General features: G+C 39.5%; 1 protein-coding gene across 6 annotated transcripts in view; it reads left to right on the top strand.

Annotated features, from left to right (window-relative positions):
• The window catches only part of FILIP1 (filamin A interacting protein 1), a 269,457-nt gene that overhangs the window by 55,772 nt on the left and 195,787 nt on the right, over positions 1–17,898 (top strand). For all 6 annotated transcript variants that reach the window (XM_049695665.1, XM_049695664.1, XM_049695668.1 and 3 more), the window contains one exon: positions 16,527–16,611. The gene's annotated coding sequence lies outside the window, so the exon portion shown is untranslated. The remainder of the gene's footprint in view (positions 1–16,526; positions 16,612–17,898) is intronic.

The following is a 17,898-nucleotide window of genomic DNA, read 5'->3' on the forward strand; positions in this document are numbered from 1 at the left end:
GGAACGCCGGCCAGCTGGGTGAGCAGCATCCAGCTCCAGGTCAGTTACTATGGGAAAAGGGAGAAGGGGTTTCTGTGCACAAGCGACACTCTTTGGCACCTCTCAGTAGCATAGCATCTAGTTTAGGCTTGACTAAGCTTCTTGTAAATCTCAATAGCCACAGAAAGAGCACAGGATAGGAGCCTATCAACCGATCTGGTGGCGTCTTTCACTGAAACTGAGTCACAGAGCTATTCACATAGTAATGACGGGCTTGGACTTCACTGCATCTTTTCTTTTCACCACATCTTCTTCACCTAGCCATACACTTACCTAGAACTTTTCCTGCTCTCACTCATAATTTTGCACATTTGTATATTTCCAGTGTCTTGATTTGAGTTGAGGCTTACCCAATTGATCTGAGCAGAGGGATGTGCAATCAGCACGACTGACATCCCAGCATCAGTTCTGAATAAATTCCCAGAGTAGGGGTGGGGGAAACCATCTTTCACCATCCAATCACCATGCAGCTTTCTGGTGTGCATGTGACCTGTGGCAAGGTTCTTCAGCTACTGCTTGCCTGGCGCTCCATTGGAGATGGAGAGAGGAGGAACATGGAGCATGGGGGCGGGAGGGGAGGTTGCATTAGGGGCACCGTGGAAAAAGCAGGTTCTTGACCCTTGGCCTCTGGGTGGGACTGTGGGTCAAAGGGGTGGGGTCTTAGCTTGCTGGAAAGGACTTCTGTGACTCTTTATCTGGTATGAGATGTGGAAGGGGACAGCTGGAGGGGGCTTCTTAAGTTATAGGTCGGTCCCCACAAACATGGGCCAGTGAATGACCCCCCTCCGTGCTGTTCTTACTGTTACCAGGCTCTTTTTCCCCCAGCAATATCTTGCACAAAGTACCACCTTGGGACTGTGGAGTAATTTTTAGTCAAGTGACTGATGAAACTCTGATTTAGGCCCTGTAGTTTAGGGGAATTGATGCATGATGTAAGAAAGTATGAGATTTTTGAAATTTGACTGTATAAAACTTGAGGATCTCATAGATATATTTCAATCACCTGCATAATTTCTATCCTTATAATCATGAATATTTGAGAATTGGCTAATCTTTATGTTATGTATGCAGTGTACTCTTTGTCTAATGATTATCTATCTGCATCTCTGATTAACCAGACCCTTTCAAAAAAAGTTTCTCTTCCTCACACGCTCGCATTAAAGAGGAATGTTTATGATTCTTTGACCTAATTCTGTGTTGTGATGATTTAATTACAACTGTGTGCATTCTAGTTATGCTGTCTATCACATCAGCTAGATGAAATATCTTGAAGGGAGGGACAAACTTAAAACTTTTTGTTCCTAGGAACAAGTCCTTTTTTTTTTTTATAACACCTTTATTGGAGTATAGTTGCTTTACAATGTTGTGTTAGTTTCTGCTGTATAACAAAATGAATCAGCTATACATATGGATATATCCCCATATCTCCTCCCTCTTGCATCTCCCTCCCACCCTCTCCATCCCATCCCTCTAGGTGGTCACAAAGCACTGAGCTGGTCTCCCCCGTGTGATGCAGCTGCTTCCCACTAGCTATCTATTTTACATTTGGTAGTGTATATATGCCAATGCTACTCTCCCACTTGGTCCCAGCTTACCCCTTCCCCTCCCTGTGTCCTCAAGTCCATTCTCTACGTCTGCATCTTTATTCCTGTCCTGCCCCTAGATTTGTCAGAACCTTTTTTTTTTTTTTTTAGGTTCCATATATATATGTGTTAGCATACGGTATTTGTTTTTCTTTTTCTGACTTACTTCACTCTGTATGACAGACTCTAGGTCCATCCACCTCACCACAAATAACTCAATTTCATTTCTTTTTATGGCTGAGTAATATTCCATTGTATAAATGTACCACATCTTCTTTATCCACTCATCTGTCGATGGACCCTTAGGTTGCTTCCACGTCCTGGCTATTGTAAATAGTGCTGCAGTGAACATTGTGGTACATGACTCTTTTTGAATTATGGTTTTCTCAGGGTATATGCCCAGTAGTGGGATTGCTGGGTCGTATGGTAGGTCTATTTTTAGTTTTTTAAGCAACCTCCATACTGTTCTCCATAGTGGCTGTAACAACTTACATTCCCACCAACAGTGCAAGAGGGTTCCCTTTTCTCCACACAATCTCCAGCATTTATTGTTTGTAGATTTTTTTGATGTTGGCCATTCTGACCCGTGTGAGGTGATACCTTATTGTAGTTTTGATTTGCATTTCTCTAATGATTAGTGATGTTGAGCATCCTTTCATGTGTTTGTTGGCAATCTGTATATCTTCTTTGGAGAAATATCTGTTTAGATCTTCTGCCCATTTTTGGATTGGGTTGTTTTTTTTTTGATATTGAGCTGCATGAGCTGCTTGTATATTTTGGAGATTAATCCTTTGTCAGTTGCTTCGTTTGCCCATAGGAACAAGTCTTGCTCCTTGTTGATACTCAATGAGTGTGTGTTGTTAATGTTGTTATAGTTTATAAAGCTGAATGCCTTCTCCTTTACTTCATTTCTTAAGCCCTTTTTCATACATATGCGGCGTCTAAAGGTATTTTACAGAACTACCCAGATTTCCATGCACTTTTCTTTTGTTAAGTCCCATCCGATCCGGATATGCAATATGGAGTCGCATTTCTGGGAATATTCAGTGTGCAACACAAAGTCCTAGGAAGTTCCTTTGGAAATCCAGGGATTTAGGGTTTGGAGGGAGTAGTTCGAGTTGATGAATTAATAGAAACTCTTCTAAATTTGTCCAACTCAACCTTCTACTCCTTTCTAAATAATTTATTGAGGGTATAGGATTCCTCCCACCCCCACCCCCACCCCCAATGAGATATGGCCTCACATACTTTGCTACTCTTTGAAGCCCAGTTGTTCTCCAATAGTTCATTCTTAACATTTCAAACAAGTTTCAGATGTTTTCCTTAGGTTTATTAATCATAGAGGCATTATAAAACCTCTCCAGACAAACTCCGCCTGGCCTCTTCTTATTTGGTCCTTCCGTAACTCTGATTACTCAGCATTTGTATACTTTTCTGGTTATGTTTGGAAACTTGCACATTGGTAGAGAGAACTTTTTTTAGTTAGGGTTATCCTAACTCAACTAGAGTAACAATATGCCTGAGATGCAATTGTTGCCACTGCCTGGCACTAAATAGAATACACAGAAAATTGAATCCATTAAAATGTGAAACATCACAAGCTTTGGGGACCTTTCAATAAAACCTGCTCAATTTTGGAAAACCATTTAATGCCACTCTAAAACATTAAAACTTGTAATTTAGGTATGAGATACTTAAATGAGTAAGCCCTAAGTGGAAACCTGATATAAAATAGTTTTTGTTGTTTATCCATTCTAAATGTAATAGTTTGCATCTACCAACCCCAAACTTCCAGTTCGTCCCTCTCCCTTGCCCGCTGCCCCTTGGCAACCATAAATCTGTTCTCTATGACTGTGAGTCTGTGTAGCACAGGGAACTATATCCAGTCTCCTGGGATAAACCATACTGGAAAAGAATATAAAAAAAGAATGTGTGTATATGTGTATAACTGAGTCACTTTGCTGTACAGCAGAAATTAGCACAACATTGTAAATCAACTATATTTCAATTAAAAAAAAAAAAGAAAGGGACTCTCCTGGTGGCACAGTGGTTAAGAATACGCCTGCCAAAGCAGGGGACACAGATTCAAGCCCTGGTCAGGGAAGATCCCACATACCGCAACTAAGCCCGTGCGCCACAACTACTGAGCCTGTGCTCTAGAGCCCTCGAGCCACAACTACTGAGCCTGCGTGCCACAACTACCGAAGCCTGCGTACCTACAGCCCATGCTCTGCAACAAGAGAAGCCATTGCAATGAGAAACCCACACACCCAAACGAAGAGTAGCCCCCTCTTGCTGCAACTAGAGAAAGCCTGCATGCAGCAACAAAGACCCAACGCAGCCAAAAATAAATAAAATAAAAAATAAATAAATTTATAAAAGAAGAAAAAGAAAAAAATATTTTTTGGCTCGTCAAAGATAAAATCACAGAACCATAGACTATTTAGAATAGGATTTAGTTCTAAAATCAGTTGAACCTTGACCTCTGAAGATCTAATGGTTCTGACAGGGTATCTGACAAAGGCATATGTTTATGTGGCTTATTAAGTCTATGTAAAGCATCTTAATTTTGAACGACATTATGTACTTCTCTCACTATGGGCAGAACATGGCTGAGAATGGATACCTTCTGCATGTTAGTTATTTTATCTTGCAAGTATTAAACCAATACATTTTATTTCCACCTCTTCCCTGAAATTGTTTTTCATTCACAGTCTTCTATTTCTAAAGCTGAGTCTTGAGGCTTATGAGAGGCTGGCACTGGACTTCTTTAGTAAGACAATAGGGTTGAGAGCAAGGCTTTTTGGAGTTGAGAGTTTTTCCCAGTCTCCTTTAGCTTTGATTTAACTTACCAAAGGGAAAGTCTGGAAAACTTGGGTCACAGAGTTTTCCCATAGTGCAGAGGAGGTAACTCTCCCCTGTGGCATCTGAGCCATATCCCTCCCTGCGCTTTCCTGGAAGAGGAGGAGCTGTGTTAAATAGATGCGTGGGAGGCTCTTTCCATTTATCATCTGAAAGAGATTGCATTTTGGGCTAACATGGGACTCAACCCCATCAGACTGAACTTGGCTGTGCAATGTGGCTAGTGGGACACTCAAAGTTTAGCTTTTCCAAAGACCCCTCCCCCACCCCATGTTGTATAAATAAGTCTAAGGAGTTCTTGAAACTCTGGAAGGGGAATCTGCAAATCAGCTAAGTTGGGAACTGGTGAGCCTGCCCTATGTCCCAGTTTGAGACTGTCTTAGTTTACCCCAGTTGTTCCCGTGTAATTATAATCAACCTTCATTTCACTCTCATGAGTGTCTCAATTTGGTTGATCAATTTTATTGTCAGCCCAGCCGTGGTGCCTGCTGAGATGGGAGCGGCTCTGAAGCAGAGGCAGGAGGAGGACTGTTGGGCCACATGTAGGAAATGTCATAGACGTGGGGAGCTCTACAGCACTGCTGAGAGCTGAGCTGGAGATCCATCAGCCAGGGAATGCTACCAAGTCAGCTACGAGACCAGATCAAGGATGATTCCAGCAAGGGAGTTGAGTCATGAATGCCGGCGAGACAAGCAGAAACCAGGGGGACCTGGACATCAGGGGTAAGACTGGAGAACTTGAATGGTTATCTGTCCACACATAAACCATAGCCCTCCCCCATACACCCCAACACACCTTGTAGAGCTGAGGTGTATGTGTGTACGTGCATGTGCACTGGTACACATGGATGGGGTGGAAGGCTAAAAGTCTGCCCTTCTTTCCTAGATAGGTCAGAACATTACCTAAAGGGACTGTTTCAGTTACTGAATGGAGGCAAGTTTTAAATAGTCTTGAAGAAAGTTTAATTCCTTACCCTCTAACCAGCTGATAGAGGCTTGTGAGGAAGCTCAGAACAGTTTCAGTCAAAGTAAAGGTGTTACATTTCCTTTGCATATCTTGAGTTGCAGTATGCCAGTAAATTTGTGACCCCACTAAATGTATATAAGTGCAGTCTAACTACTGATTAAACTAATGACCAGTGGAGTTAGTCTGTTTGGGTCCAAATCCCAGTTCTGCCAATTACAAGCTTTATGATCTTATTTGAGTCACTTAATTTCACTATGTTTTTATTTTTCCAAGTGTAAAATAGGGATAATAATAGTGCCTAACTCTCAGTGGTTTTCTGAGAACTAAGTGAGATGTATGTACTGGGTACATAATACATGCTCAGTGAATGTCAGCTATTGTTATTAGTATTCTGGTAGTCACAGTGATCTATTTCGTAAGTTGTATAACTTCTAAGTGCCTACATTTGCATCAATCCTACCTCAACCGATAAGATTCAAACTCCTTAAGGCCTTAGAGGTTTTTTTGTTTTTTTTGTTTTGTTTGCAGTACGCGGGCCTCTCACTGCTGTGGCCTCTCCCGTTGTGGAGCACAGGCTCCGGACGCACAGGCTCAGCGGCCATGGCTCACAGGCCCACTCCGCGGCATGTGGGATCTTTCCGGACTGGGGCACAAACCTGTGTCCCCTGCATCCGCAGGCGGACTCTCAACCACTGCGCCAACAGGGAAGCCTGGCCTTAGAGTTTCTTTTATCTGTACCCCTTCCAGCATGTGTTCAGTGCTCCACGTACCAGGAGTTATCAATGGATGTCCCTTCAGCTGTTGACCATAGAAGGCTCAGGTGTTCATAACACAGGACAAGTCATTTTTGATTCTCTCTCTCACCTTCGATATCTAATCTTTCAGTAAATACTACATTTTCTGCTTCCAAAGCACCCTTTAATCCATTTACTTCTCTTCATTTCCATCGCAACCTCTCTATTTCAAGCCACTGTGATCTTTCACCCAGATTCCTGCAATAGTCTTCTCATCTGTATCCTCTTTTCCATTTTCAGTTCTCTCAATCTATTTTTTTTTTTTTTACAGTGAATGGAGTATATATAAGTCAGATCACACCATTCCTTTGCTTAAAATACTTTAAGGAAGGGGTCTCCAACCCCCGGGCCACAGACCGGTAGCAGTCCGCATGGTGTTAAGAACCGGGCCGCACAGCAGGAGGTCAGCAGCGGGCAGGCGAGAGAAGCTTCATCTGCCGCTCCCCATGGCTCCCCATCGCTCCCATTACCGCCTGAACCAACCCCAACCCCTGTGGAAAAATTGTCTTCCATGAAACCGCTCCCTGGTGCCGAAAAGGTGGTTGGGGACCTCTGCTTTAAGGGCTATCCTTGTCTTAGGATACACTCCAACTTTTCTTTTTTTACCATAACCTATAAAGCCCTACGTTAGGAGCTATAAATTCAAACTCCCGTGGAGGCCAAATCAGCAACATAAATGAATGAAAAAGGCTGGCTTTGGGACAGTGGTGAACTTGAGATCACAGGCCTTGTCTCAAGGGGTGGATCTAGCTGATTGTTGCCATGTAAGAATACAGGCCCACTGCTGACAAATCTTTTGGACTTTCTTGAAAATTCAGAAATTATTGTGTGATATCTCCTTATTTTCAACTTCTGGCAACTAATTTAAAAACACACACATACAGGAATCTAAAAAAACCAAACTCATAAAACAGAGATCAGATCTGTGGTTGCCAGAGGTAGGGGGTGGGGGAATTTGGTGAATGGGGTCAAAAGGTACAAACTTCCCGTTATAAGATAAATAATTCCTGGGGATTTAATGTACAACATGGTGGTTATAGTTAATAATACTGTATTGTATATTTGAAAGTTGCTAAGAGAGTAGATCTTAAAAGTTATCATCACAAGGAAAAAAATTTGTAACTATGTGAGGTGATAGATGTTAACTAGACTAATGTGATTGTTTCACAGTATACACAAATATCCAATCACTATTTCGTACACCTTAAACTTGTACAATGTTGTGTGTCAATTATATCCCAATAAAACTAGAAAACACACACACACACACACACACACACACACACACACACACACAGAGCTGTGAACCAGATCCAGGCCCGAGACCTCTGTTCTACATGACTGGACTCAACGTAGCTTTCTGAACTTCTCTCTCCTATGCTCTGCCATTGCCTTCTTTATGTTTCCTGAAGGTTCTGTGCTCTGTTCCACATCAGAGCCTTTGGACAGGGATTACTCCTCTTCTCTACAGTTTGCATAGCCTTCTTGCCCTTCAGGTCTCAGGTTAAAACGGCAGCACCTCAAATAGGCCTTCTCTTACAAGAGTCCCTAATTTAGCTCAGGTTACCTAGAAGGCAGGACCTGAGACAAGGATTATGTACTAAGCTTTAATTGCTAGGTGTCATCTCAGGGCAGTGAGACTAACAGAAGAGAGGACAGAGGAAGGATGGGAAGCGGTGCAAGGTGGAGCGTCACAGAGCTGGTCATGGCTCCCTGATGAGCCACATGGAGCTGTGGCTGGGCCTAGGGGTGGCCTGTATGGATGGACATTTGCTTTTGTTAGATAGTCTGTGGGATTACCAGTCTGGGGCTTTTTATAATGAAATCTTGGATTGGGGATTCTCAAACAATGTGAGTGGTGTACCTTTGGTCATCAGACCTACTGAAACCTGGTTTATGGTAATGAATTCTCAGCATAGGCTATTTTTTCTTTTTTCCTCATGCAGCCCAGGCCAAGATGGTTAAGCTACATTCTTATTTTCCTATGCCTGTGCTTTTTTTTAAGTTCAAGTGTCCTAGTTTTATTCAGGGGTCTCACTTCCAGATCCTAATCTCTGGGATCTGAGGCTTCATATCCTGTTTCGGTAAAAAAAGATCTATTGGTTTTTGAGACTAATACCCGCCCCCCCTCAAGCCACAAGGATCTCATTGTCAGTTTATGTTCCCTGCTCTTGTTTTCATTTCCCTCTTTGTTTTGGGCCCTTAATGGTTTCCTACAGTTTCTTTCAGGTTCAGCTGGTTTTCAAAAAGAATGTTAGTGATATTTTAGCTAGCATTTCTAGGTGCTTTGTTGGAGGAGAATTTCAGGATTTTTGGACTATACTCTAATATTTTTAAAAACAGAATTCACACACTTGAAATCACGCATTTGTTGATTTGATTTTTGTCTCTCTCCCGCAAGAGATAGTGTGTTCTTCAAGGGCAGGAACCTTGCCTAAGTTCTGTGCCACACATAGTGTTTGGTACATAATAGGCATACATGATATATTTGGAGAAATGAATCTTGATAATGTTAATATGGAATTGGGGATGTAACTGTTCTCTGAGCTCCAGAGGATAGTGCCTCTGTTTTACTCAACTTTGTCTTTCCAGGGAATTTAATACAGTTTCAGGAATAGGGAGGATGTTTTCTATAAGTATTTGGTGGTTAACTTATGGTTATTTATAGAAAAAAGAATTGTAAAGATAAGCAACTTCTTTATGTTTGGTTATTATAGGAATGTTAAGATGGATATTTACAGTTTTATTTTTCAGACTTTCCCCTGACCTCTGAAGCTATAAGTAATTTCTCCTCCATGTATTTCTCATAGCCCTCCTTGCTTTGCCCATCTTGTTGTGTATCTGCCTCATCTTCATTACCAGACTCTAAGCTCTTGAGGTCAGTTACTTCTGTATTCCTGTCTTTAATCCTCTAGTGCTTGCTGGGTTTTTCAACCTTGGCACTGTTGACACTCTGACTGGATAATTCTTTGTTTTGGACAGCTGTCCTGTGCATTGTAGGATATTTCACAGCATCCTTGGCTTCTACCCACTGGATGCCAGTAGCATTCCTCCACTGTGACAACCAAAGATGTCCCCAGATGCTGCCAATCGTCCCTGGGGCACAGAAATGCTCTCAGTTGAGACCCATCACTTTAGAGCCTCACACAGAGAAAATGCTCCCCATTTGTTTATTACGTAAACTTCTACAGCAAATTCTGATTGAATTCCACAAGGCAAATGTAGAATTCACATTTTCTTGAGGAAACTGGTCTCGTGTTGGACCACCCTTCTTGTCTGCAGGTCTGAACGGGCACTGAGATGAGCTGTGCTCCTGTCACCACTCACTGTCAGCTCCCTCCTCAAAGCCTATCCTCTCATTCCGTCTACTTGTTTATAATCTGAAAACATCTGGAGGTGCAGAGTTTGGGTGTGTGGCTTAAGTCCACAGCTTCCATAACGCATGTATTCATTTTCTGACAAATGCTGTCAGTCAAATGTACATTTGAATGCACCTGCTCTACAGATGACAGGGTTTCTAAGCAAATGCAGACAGAGGATTAGAATACTATTTGTTGGCATAAATGTGCAAAATTTGGCCTCGGAACTGTAACATTTTTTTTTCCTTTAGCAAAGCTACAACTAATTTAATCAGCAGTTTTTGAAAAGAAACATTCCTGCTTTCTTACTTTTACTTATTTTACACTGTTTTCAACAGTTTAGAAATATATAAAAAACTTAAGCAATAAATTATGTTTTGTTAAAAAAGCTGTTTATATTAGAAACAAAGCTTATAACAAGTAACACATTTTAGTTAACAAAATTAATTTTAGGCAAGGAAAATGATTTTAGGTAGAGAAAGTGGAAGGTGAGACCTTGTTCCCTCTCATGCTCCATGCCCACTCTTAGGGCACCAGCTCACCGTTAACTTACGTAATGTGACTGACACAGTGGTGGAGGGTACAGAGTGATGGTGGGATGTGTGGATTAAATTCCATTATTTCCACTTGTCAATGGAGGAAATAGGCTCAGAGGGATTAAACCATTTAAAAAAATTGTTCACTAGTTGAGGTCAGAGCAAATTCTCCTTTTTCCCAGGGCTCTTTCTACCATGAGACATATTCAGATAGTGATATCATATTCCAGATATTGCTGGGGAAGTGCAAAAAGTGTTTCTCTGTCCCTAGTCATTTACAGTCCACAGCAGCACAATAGCTGGAAACTTTCCTCAGGTAAGCCATAAAGGTGGAAATATTTCCTCCTGGCACCATGCAGAATTTCCAGGCAGAGCCCAAACACAATCTATGGCTCAGAGGGAAAATGTCATGGGAGAAAGTTACAGAAACAAATGCAGTGTTGTAATGGTATGAAGAATTTAGACATTTGTAAGGATAAGAGAGTAGAAAAAGCATGGAAAGCAAAGCAACTGTAGTTCATTTTGAAGAATCATGAAAAGATGACCTTTTTCTTTTCTTCTGAGCAAATATTAAGAGGAATTCAATTAATGAATTCCAGACCCACACCAGACAAAATCCAGCTGTTTTAGTTTGTTTAATTATTACATTATCATAAGGCAAGTTCACTGAAATCCTGAATAGTAACCAGAAAGGCAAGTCATACCAAGCACAGGTCTTCAAGTCTCCACCTCAGCAAAATATTGGAAAACCATCAACGAATAATCTAATCCTCTGTCTGCATTTGCTTAGAAATCCTGATTTTTTAAAAAAAAATTCATGGAGTATAGTTGATTTGCAATGTGTTAGTTTCAGGTGTTCAGCAAAGTCAATCAGTTATACATATACATATATCCACTCTTTTTTTTTTAGATTCTTTTCCCATATAGGCCATTACAGAGTACTGAGTAGAGTTCCCTGTGCTATACAGTAGGTTCTTATTAGTTGTCTATTTTATATATAGTAGTGTATGTCAACCCCAATCTCCCAATTTATCCCTCTCCCCACAAAAAATGATTTTAAGTAATCTTATTTTCCTACTATGAAAACAAAACATCAATTAAAAATTTAGAAAACGCAGGAAAAGATAACCATTGTAATTGTTGTCATTTATGTAGTTCAGATATAAATATACATACACACATATAAATATATATGTATGTATTTCTGTAGAAATACATATGCATGGTGTGGGATGAAATATTTATATCTATATCATATCTATTTTCTATATATCTATCACCATGTGATAATACAATAATTCATTAATGCTATTTTATTACCTGCTGTTTTCACTTAACATTCAGGGAACTTCTTTCTGATTAATTAAATAATTAAACATTCTTCTGCAATGTTACTTTTATGGCTAAAGAGTCAACAGGGAACTTATAATTAAGGTGTGGAAGTCAGTTTGCTTTAAAAAACTACTGCTTTGTGATTTTCATTTACTTTTTTATTGTCTCACTCTACCTGATTCTGATTTCTACATTCTGTAGATTCAGATGTTTATATTATTACTTAACACTAGCCTTTTTAAGAACTTTCTTCATCATTTCATCATATGGTTGATTTCCTCACAGTCCTCAAGGTAGGGACTAAAAGGAAAGCTTTGAGGTACAACATTTTTAGATATTTCATCATTTCAAAACACTTTCCTGTCCCTGATTATTTGTTCCAACTCTCCCAGGTGAATTATTACCACATTTTCAGATGAAAGGGGTAAAGAAATGCAAATATTAAGCATATGAAGGCCTGCTCAGCTATAAAATGGATTATCAAATTCAAATATTTCTGAGCATTGCTCACCCTGAATTTTTCACCGAGTCTTTCACCCTTGTAACGACATTTCCTGTTAGTAACCACCTCTGCTGGCCTACAGCTTTTAATGCCTAGACATCTTACTTTCTTGACAGTTTTCCTTTTCATTATCAGATAGGCAGATCAGTATGTTGATGAATTTTGTTGATGAAAGCAAGAATTGAGCCTGTTTCCCCTGTGGTTTAAGGACTAATTTGCCTAAGGTGGGCCTTTTTAGTTTCCTTACTTTTTTTTCTCTTTAAACTTTTGATCTCAGTTGCTAATAGTGTGTTATTAATATTAATCCAGTTGTCTTCTTAATTAGCTCATGACATCAGGGGAATTCCATGTGTCTTCCACGTAAAGACTCAGTTAGATCCGAAGAGTTCAGTTCATACAGATATTTTAAGATGACTGTCATATTAATAATGAAGATAATATTAATAATGAAGACAATAACTAATATTTATTATCTACTTATGTGTCCAATAGTAAGCACTGTTTTGAAGATATTTTATTATGGAAGACTTACAACCTGCGTGAAAGTAGAGAGAGCACTGTAATGATTACCCGTTACCCAGCTTCAGTAACTGTCAACTTCTGGCCAATCTTGTTTCATTGTTCTCTCGCCCACTTTTCTTCCTCTCTCACACCACAGTGTTTTGCAGTAAATTCCAGATATCGTTTTATTTTATCTGTATATATTTCAGAAGATAAGAACTCTCAGGAAGTATATACTCAAATGTATTTTTAATTTTTAAACTTTCTGTTAAATTATTACGTAAGACAGAAAAATACATAAATCGTACGGGCGCAACTTGGTTAGTTTTTGCAGACTGAACCCATTGGTATACCTAGAACATCTCCGGTGCCACAGAAGCCCCCATTGTTCTCATTTCCAGTTGTGTCCCCACATCCCAAGGGTAACTACTATCCCGACTTCCGGCACCCTAGATTAGTTTTGCCTGTTTTTGAAGTCGGTATGTATGGAATCATACAGTGTACTGTTTTGGGTCTGGCTCCTTTCATTTAGTCTGAGAGATTTATCCGCATTTTTGCACGTCTGTCCTCATTGCTGTATAGCACACCATTGTCTGACTGACCACAGTGTAGCGATTCAATTGCAGAAAGCATTTAGAGCGGGGGTCCCCAGCCCCCAGGCCACGGACAGCTACCAGGCGAACGAGCCGCTCCCCATCACGCGCTCCTCATCGCTCGCGTTACCGCCTGAACCAGCCCCCGACACCCCGTCCGTGGAAAAATTGTCTTCCGAGAAACTGGTCCCTCGTGCCAAAAAAGGATGGGGACCGCTGATTTAGAGAGTTTCTAGTGTTTGGCTATTATGAATAGTCTTAACTTCCTTTATTAATCATATAGAAGAGGTAAAGGCGGGTTGGGTGAAATAAAGTAATTTGCTAAGTTCACACAGGTAATAAGTAATGGAGTCTGAATTCAAACTAGCTTTGCCTAACTTCAGACTCAGCGGTCTTAACCACTGTGCTTTCAAGGCAGCCCTTTTCAGAATTAACTATAATTATCTGCATAGTGTGTATATACAATCCATACGTTTGTGGGGAAAAGTACATTATTCTGCACGGCTCTGTGCCCAATCACTGGTTTTCCAATTCTGTGTCTACTTCTTGGAGAGTAAATGTCTCACTCCATTTAAAAACATTGTTAAAAGTCATCCATGGCTATTAAGATTTAGAGTATTGAGCAAGAGGAGAGATGACTTTAGAATAGGAAAGGAAGCAGGAAATACACTCAGGCACATGTCATCTGACCCTTTCAAAAAATAAGATGCTTGTGAACTGTATATGTATGCAGAATATGGTCTTATATAATAACTACCAGGGTTAAATTCTATTAACCTACTTTCAAGCACATAAACAGGGAAGTGGGGGTTTTAATAATAATAAGTTATTATTATCTTATAACTTTTAAACTTAGTCTTGCCTCTCCTTTTTCTGAAACTGTTGGGAAAATAAATAATTTAGTTAAATATTTTATGAATAAATGTAGGTGTGACACTATTTTATTTGTAAATAGGACAAAGTAGTTATTCTATTATGAATATTTGTAGATATTACAAAGTACTACTTCTTCTAAAGTTTTGTAAAATCTAAATAGAAGTATAGCTAGATTAATAGAAAGTGTAAGTATTTGCAAATTGTAAAACCTGACTATAGCAAATATATCAAACTATCATTTTGATACCAAAGAACTAGCTAATGTATATCAATCCCTCCATCCCTGTTGTTTTTTGTTTTTTCTTGCTGTTGATTATGTCTTTGAGAAGTTTTGGTTGTGAATGCATAGTTCATAAACATTTTTGAATTGCTTATCAAATCATAGACCAAAATTATATTTTTAGAATGTAATTTTAGAATTTTGCTAAGCAGTGAACTCATTCATCATGCATTGTTTGTTTTAGAGAGAATACTGAACAGCTCATATCCTTTGCTTAAAAATAGATTTTTTTTTTTCCTCAAAGCAATTATCTTCTTTTCAGTCCAATTTTCTCTTTTCTGGTATTCAACAAGGCTTCATTTCCAATAAGCTTTTATTTTACTACGCTGATCATGAAATTATGCCACTTTTTTTTCTATCTGCCTCAAAGCTGTGGAGTTTTAAGTGTATGTTTTTGCTCAGAGCATATATCTTCAGGTATAGAAAAGTCTATACATTTTGACTCTCAGTGACTGTGAAGAATAGGTTACTGTGACTAACATATGTAAGAGACAGTTAAGTGGCTAAGAACACAAATTTTTGGAACCAGACTCCCTAGTTCAAATTCTGGTTCTGTCACTTACTAACATGTGACCTTGGTCAAGTTACTTAATATCTCTGTGCTTCAGTTTTCTTGCCTGTAAAAAAACTGGGACAATAATAACACCGACCTCACTGGGTTATTGTTAAAATTAAGTGGGTTAGTACATGTCCAGCCCTTAGAACTCTGCCTAGGATATAATATGTTACACAGGTATCTTTATTATTATCCAGAAATCTATTACTTTCCTTTGAAATTTAAAATTTTCAAAATAATTAATTTACAATCTAAGAATTTCTTCCTACAACTTTGAATATGCAGCTAATAATGACCCAACTCTGTCCAGAGAGCCTAGATTCATTTTCCGTAAGTTTACGGATAATATGCTCTAAAGTTTTCTTCATCTTTTCTTTCATCTTTTACATGTTCATTTGCTCATTCAATCATTCCTGTTTATTGAACACTTACTATGGTGCTTGAGTATTTAGTAAGGAACAAACAGGAAACATTCTCTGCTACCTGGGTGCTTACATTCCAGTCTTTAAGCCAGCCAATGTGGAGAACAGGGCAGGTCTGGAAATTCCCCTTGTGACCTAGGCCCCCACACCCTGCTGCCCTGAGCATCGTTTTGAAGTCAATGTCTATTTTTCTCTTCACTGTATATATTAAATAACATAAACTTTAACTTAAAAATCACTATGCCTCTTTAAATGAACAATGTGGTAAATTTTGGTCTTATAAACGGATACAGACATAATGTGCCACCTCCCTTACAATTCATCTGCTTTTTTCTCACTGATAACATTAATCTATCTTCTTATTAAAAAGTTTCATCGTGATTCATTCTTGAAGTTGGGAAATTGAGCTTTAGTTGTAAGTTTATTAGAGGTTCTCAGAATAATGCTCACACTTAAGACGGGGAAAAGGATGCCACTGAACGGTAATATATTAACAACATGTGTTGAAAAATCGATTCCTTGTTGACTGTATACAAAACACAAATTTCTAATAGTTCTTAATGCACTACTTCCTCTGTGGATTATATAGGAAATGCTTTTGTCTGAATAATCGTTCCCAGGGGGTGGGGGAAGCCTTCAAAATAAATTCACTTTATAGAGAGATGGAGTGTGTGTGTGTGTGTGTGTGTGTGTGTGAGAGAGAGAGAGAGAGAGAGAGAGAGAGAGGGAGCATGAGAGAATGAGAGAGAGACTGATGACTGTGGAGTACTGAGTCAGACCAGCACATATGCCTAGCCTGATTAAAGAACATAATTCGAAGGTAGCAATAGTATCTAATTACATGAAATACTTTGTATGCTGTTGCTTGTTACCACATTTTAGAAATAAACGAACAGCAACAATGAACAGCTAGTCCAAAGGTTAAAGAAAACAACGGTGGGGGACTAGGTTTTCATTAAAGAAGAAAAAATAGCCCACCCAAACCTCTAATTGTCTGGATAGTTAGGGAAGAAATAAATAACGATCACCCTCTCAATGGAATTACCTAGGCCCATAAAGGCAAAGTGGGTTATTTCCCCTCAGTCTTTTTTTTTTTTATACCTGGCTTCAGGACTTAGTAATGAAGCTCAGGTTTTTTTTTTTTTAGAAGTAATGGATTTACTTTATTTTATTTTTTTAACATCTTTATTGGTGTATCATTGCTTTACAATGTTGTGTTAGTTTCTGCTGTATAACAAAGCGAATCAGCTATACATATACATATATCCCCATTTCTTCTCCCTCTTCTGTCTCCCTCCCTCCCACCCTATCCCCCCCCTTCCAGGTGGTCACAAAGCACCGAGCTGATCAGAAGCTCAGGTTCTTGATGTCCCATCGCAGAAAGAATTCAGTGAGAGACAAAATGACAGGTAAGAAGTGGATTTATCTGGAGAGAAAGACACTCCACAAGGCAGAGTGTGGGCCATCCCAGAAGGTGAGAAAGGCCCACAGTCTTCTTCACTTTGGCTAACATACTTCTCTGCTTCCTTTTGGACTGGGGACATCTATAAAATGAACTCTTACGAGGGATGAAATGATACATTCCCCAGGTCCTCTTTAGGGAAGGGGGCGCTATCGCATGTGGGTTATGAGTGGGGTGTGGGCATTTTTCAAACAATTGTCTCCCCACACCACCCCCTTTGTAAGGTTTTTTAAAAAATTCTCCTAGTCCCTCTCTGAACCATTCACAGCCCAGTCACACACATCCACTGCCTATTAGAACCCACTTTCTAGGGACTGTGAATAGATGGTCTCTAAAAGATCCAGTAGCGTTCCAGAAGAGGCAGTTTCTTTTAAGAATGCTTTCATCTCTGTTTTCTTTTTTTGGAGTATAGTTGATAAGAATGCTTTCATCTTAATAGAAGTCTTTTTAAAAAAATCAGCGTTGGCCCAGACCCAGAAGGACTGAGAAGAATCTGAACAAATGCAATTTTATATATGAACAGTAGTAAAGAAATTAGAGGGGGAGGATGAATGCTGTTAGTGCGGTGGGTGGGTTGAGGGGAGCTGAGACGTTTTCTCATTGGTTGAGGTGTGGGCTCATTTAACCTTGGATGTAAGTGTCATTTCTTTAAAAAGGCCACACACACCCCTTGTGAAAAGTGGCAGCCTTTCCCAGACAGACATCAGGGTTCCTTAGCATATTAAGCCTCTTTTCACAAGTATGCAACACTTAAAATATGCAATCTATGCCTTTACATGTCTCCTTGGTCCAACTTCAGTTTGCATGTCAAAAAAAGGGTATCATTAAAAACGGTATCATTAAACTGACAAATTGATCTCAGGAAAGGGGTCAACATTTTTAGTGGTAGTGGCAAGATTTTTGTCAGGGCAATATTCTAGTGTGTTAGCCAGTAATGGTGTGTGTTTTTGTGTGTGTGAGCACGTGTGTGCATGTGTGTCTCCCTTCCTACTTCGTGGCTAAAAGACACTCTCTCAGGTCCTCTTACTGTTAATTTCACATAAGTAATTAGTAAGGGAGTCCCAAGAATAGTTTTAAGCACACTTTTTTTCATGATTCTTAATCTTGGAAGATTCATACTATTTTCCGACATAGAATAAAGCAAATAAAAATATCTTGAGACATTCTTTATGTTGGAGTTCAGGGTAGAAGTGATCGCTCTCTGGTTTTGGAGACTGGAGGGTTAATGATGAGA

Source organism: Orcinus orca, chromosome 12 (genome assembly GCF_937001465.1).
Source record: "Orcinus orca chromosome 12, mOrcOrc1.1, whole genome shotgun sequence".
NCBI classification, from domain to species: domain Eukaryota; kingdom Metazoa; phylum Chordata; class Mammalia; order Artiodactyla; family Delphinidae; genus Orcinus; species Orcinus orca.